We start from the raw sequence: 5,000 nt of genomic DNA, 5'->3' as shown, positions 1-5,000 counted from the left end.
ATGATAACCACACACCACTGTCGTATCTGCACTGGGTCATAAATACACATGTCGGCAATATGCACCGTAACGCAACTGAGTGTCAATAGTTTATCGAAGTAAGTCCTGCAGCTTGTTGATACTCCTACATCTCATTGCAAGATACAGAAGAAGAAGACGAAGAAGAAGAAGAAGAACATGGACATTTTATGATAATAATAATAATAAAAAGAAAAAAAAGAACTGATAAAAAAGAACAAAGACCAAGAACAGCGATCGACTGCATAATGAGAACATTTTGAAAAACATTGCAAAAGTATCTGAAAAAAATGTCAAAGATAAACAAACAATCAAATAAACAAACAGAAGAAGTTTGCACTGCAGAGTCAAATAGTTGTTTCCATAATCAAGAAGCAGCACAGCAAGTATGAACATTGTTTTTGGACTACATACCGTAACACCATAAGAACAAAGCTGAATATATATATCAGATTCATATATATATATATTTATATGTATACGTATTTAAAAAAAGTATCCATAACATTGGAGTCTGGATGGTCAAATCTCGGATGAAAATCAACCTTTGTGGTGTAGTCCGTCCCTGTGGCCTGTGACACATACGCTCAATGTCATCAATGATCAAAGGTTTTATTGTACTGTACTTCTTGAAAAAGCACAATTTAAAAGTCATTCTCCCATTTGCAATGGAGATGCTGAATGGGAGAAAGCCCCCAAAAAGTCACTAGGTCAGTTGACGGCGAAGAAAATTACCCTTAGCTGATGCTATTATCCTAAGCGACTTATCATTGTTTTATATAATTCCAGGGTATTGGTTACAGTCCCTGAAGCAATGTGGAGCTAGGTGCCTAGGGCACTCCAGACATAGAGTGAGGTAAGAGGAGGAACAATGGTGGGATTTGAACCTGCAACCCTCTGATCTAAAGCCCATCACCTAAACCATTAGGCCAAGGCTATTGTTGTATTTTCTCCAGCAAGGTGGGGAGACACTGAGGCAGGAGGTCACTTAGGCCACAGGATAGGACAGAAACGACACAGATTGATTTACACCCCTTGTGTTCAAAGTCCCCTTGGAATGTCCTGAGAAATCACGTGCCATTTTTTAAAAATGTTTTTTTTTTTTTTTTTTTTCAGTGTTCAGCGTGAGAACATGTATCTCCCCCCCAAAAACAAAGAAACAAAATAAAAAAGAACAAAAAATACAGAGGTAAATATATTAATTTCTGCAAACTTCTTCACTATCCACACTGACTGTTTCCTGAAGATAATGGTGATAATGCACATGGCAGCACCAAAACGACCTGGAGCTGTGCTTCTCGAAATCACAGTTGCTAACGCTAACCACACTAGCTACGGTACGTTGTTGGTTGCAATGCAATTACCCATTGACAACCAAGCTAAGTTGCTAACTGGCTAACTAACAACTATGCTTTTGAGAAACGCAACCCCAGAGAGAGAGAGATAGAGATAGAGAGAGAGAGAGAGAGAGAGAGAGAGAGAGAGAGAGAGAGAGAGAGAGAGAGAGAGAGAGAGAGAGAGAGAGAGAGAGAGAGAGAGAGAGAGAGAGATGTTGACTAATATTGATATTTACACTCATGTGAGACTGGAAAACCTGCATGGAGCTTTTCGGGGTGGGGTGGGGTGGGTTGGGGTGGGAGGTTAAACCCAATCCAACATAGATGTCTGCTGGGTGCATCAATCCTCTCAACAAACACATATACATACTCTACAACACGCACACATGCACGCATGCATGCATGCACGCGCGCACACACCTGTTTTCTGAGTTCTGTAGAAGGTTAGTTAGGCTGAGGCTCTATTGCTGGTATGAGGTGTAAGAAAGAGCTGAGCTTTAAGGGCATTGAAGACAATAGGCTACAGTGTGTGTGTGTGTGTGTGTGTGTGTGTGTGTGTGTGTGTGTGTGTGTGTGTGTGTGTGTGTGTGTGTGTGTGTGTCTGTGTCTGTGTGTGTGTGTGTGTGTGTGTGTGTGTGTGTGTGTGCGCGCACGTGTGTGTGTGTGCGTGTGCGTGTGCGTGTGCGCCAGTGTGAATGCACAGTATCTCACTTCTCCCACCCAAAGAGAGAGGCTTGCGAGCCCTGAGTGATGCGTTAATGTACTGAGGTAGGTGACCACGGAAACCAAAAACAAAACAACACGTGTATTAGTCACATGACACACGACGCGTGACAGTCAGGAAGAGACAGATCAGGACAGAGAAGAGAACGGAGGGAGGAAGAGAGTGATAGAGAAAAGTAGTGGAGGAAGGGAAATGGACAGACGCATGGCAAACAGAAGAAAGAGCAAGAAGAACAAAGCAAGACAAAAGATGTGTGTAAGATATCCATGAGTGTCTGTGTGTGTGTGACATACAGTACAAGTGTGTTATGTGTACTGTACGTACTGTATATATGTGTATATTGATATGTGTGTGTATATAGTAGTGTGTACACACACACTGTATATGTGTCTGTGCGAACGTGGAGCGTGTACTTAATGCCTTGTAGTATGCCCCAAGGAAAGTCACATGGCACTGTGTGCACAAGGCTGGAAGAAAATCCAGTGAGTGGCTCCTACTGTAATTGGTGAATGAGTTTTAACTAACTAACTAGCTAGCCCCCCCTAGGGTCCTGGAGGTCTGGCAGTAAGTAGATTGCCCTCCAACCATTTACCCAACCCACCCCCAACCTTGAGGGTCTAGCTGCCCCTAACCACCCCACCTCTAACAGGGGGCATGCCGGAGGTCTGGACCCCTTAGCCAATCACAGGCCATGGAGCACCGCTGGGAGGTTAAGACTAAAGACCTTGACCAAGAACCCTTCTCCCTCCCTCCCTCCTTCTCACCACCACCTCCACCCCAACGCCTCCCCCTCTTCCAGTTGTCATGGGAACACGCTGGAAAGCACTGGAGCGAGAGCCAGAGGATATTGGGAAGTGGAAACACACAGAGGGCGCTTTTGATTATTATTATTGTTTCAATTTTCTGACCCAGAACGGCTGCCAATCAGTTCAGATTTCTTTTGAAATTGGTTTAATAAAAATAAACAATACGTTTAAATTGATATCAGACAATGTTTGACTGCACCACAGACTGAGCATGGCTTGTTACCAAGCTGAATTTTGGAACACGTCCATTCTCAAATATTTAGATAAGAGTTTATATGTATGTGGTGCCTGCCTGTGTAATGCACATACACTGTATGTTTTCCAGTCTTGCCTTTTAATATTTATCCTGTCATATTCATTGGATGAGACTCGTTATTTCGAATGACAATAAAGGTGACCTTGACGACTGACTTCTGTTTTTATACTAAAAGTCTTAATTTTCTGGCAGGATTGGATTCCAGCCTGTAATATTTCCACAGATTTATTTTTTGTTGAATTTTTTTCCCTGGACTATTTGACTGGCCGTGATATATCCTACTATGACCAGTAAGCTGCTGCGCTCAATTGTTTGTTTCACTCTCGAATAATTCTGAATCATGAGTGGATTCTATTAAATCTGTGTGTGCATGTGTGTGTGTGTGTGTGTATTTGTGTGTATGTGTGTGTGTGAGTATGTTTTCAGGGTGTGGTGGGGGTTGGCGCTTTAACGGATGCTTTGTGTCATGGCTTCCTCCACGGCTGGCTAGTAAGATGGATCCTGATGTCTAGCTACCATCGACTGGTGATGGCTTTGCTCTCTAAGCACACCCGTCATCATCTGTGTGTGTGTGTGTGTGTGTGTGTGTGTGTGTGTGTGTGTGTGTGTGTGTGTGTGTGTGTGTGTGTGTGTGTGTGTGTGTGTGCGTGCGTGTGTGCGTGTTGAGTTGTGCAGTTGTTAGCACCGTTTGGGTCTCCTCACGTGATCGGTGATGTGTGTGCTGAATCCATAAAATTGACATCTTCACACATGGGAGGTGATGAATGGTGTGTGTGTGTGTGTGTGTGTGTGTGTGTGTGTGTGTGTGTGTGTGTGTGTGTGTGTGTGTGTGTGTGTGTGTGTGTGTGTGTGTGTGTGTGTGTGTGTGTGTGTGTGTGTCTGTGTGTGTGTGCATGTGTGCATGTGTGTGTGTGTTATTGCAGCCTGATGTACACGTAGTTCTGAGCAGGGTGTGTATGTATGTGTTGTTCTTCCCACCAAAGCAGCATCAGCAGCAGTAGCAGCAGCATCAGCAGCAGGAAGATATTGAAAACAAACAACAAAAGAATCTTGGCATGGGAAAGTTCTAAAGGTTCCAGAACAGAACACTACGCAATCACGATGGAACACTACGATTCTCTATTCTCTTTTTTCCTTCTTTTCTCCTCTTCATTTCTAGTTATAATGTATAAATGCTGTACACACTGAGGTCATTATGAGCACGATCGTTCGCTGATGTGTGTGTTATGAGGTACTTATTTCATGTTCACTGTAAGATCAACAGAACTTAAGGGGGAAGCCAGGATCTTACAAAACAAAACATGGAAAATAAAAAAAGAAAAGGAAAAAAAAACATTACAACGCATCGCAAAAGAAAAAATTCAAAAAAATAATTACGACAAAATTAACAACAATGACAACATTGACAACAACAAGAACAACAACAACAACGTTGCTAAACTTTTGAGGTAGAGCATGAACTTCGGCTTTTTAAGAAGTGCTATATGTTGGATACGTTTCTTTTTTTCTCTCCTTTTTTCGTTTTAAATATTTTCTTCTCTTTTTCTGTGATTTCGTAGCAGTGAGAGCATGTGTTGGAGTTGTGACATCTGAGGTAGCAAGATACCTGTTTTTTTCTCTTTTTTTAAATCTTAAATCTCGTTGTTCTTTTTTAATTTCTCCTGAAACGATTTCTCTCAGACATTTTCCGCTCGAACGTGACACTTACGTAACTGAACTTACGGGAAGACAAAGATCCCAAAAAAAGGCTTCCCAAAAAACACATTCATTCCGGTTGAGGTAGGCTTTTGTTACAAAAACAAAAACGCGCACAATCAAAAATAGAAAATGAAACAAACAAAGAAAACAAAACAAAAAAA

This window comes from Engraulis encrasicolus, chromosome 23 (genome assembly GCF_034702125.1).
Source record: "Engraulis encrasicolus isolate BLACKSEA-1 chromosome 23, IST_EnEncr_1.0, whole genome shotgun sequence".
NCBI classification, from domain to species: domain Eukaryota; kingdom Metazoa; phylum Chordata; class Actinopteri; order Clupeiformes; family Engraulidae; genus Engraulis; species Engraulis encrasicolus.
Note: the sequence above shows the minus strand (reverse complement) of the source record.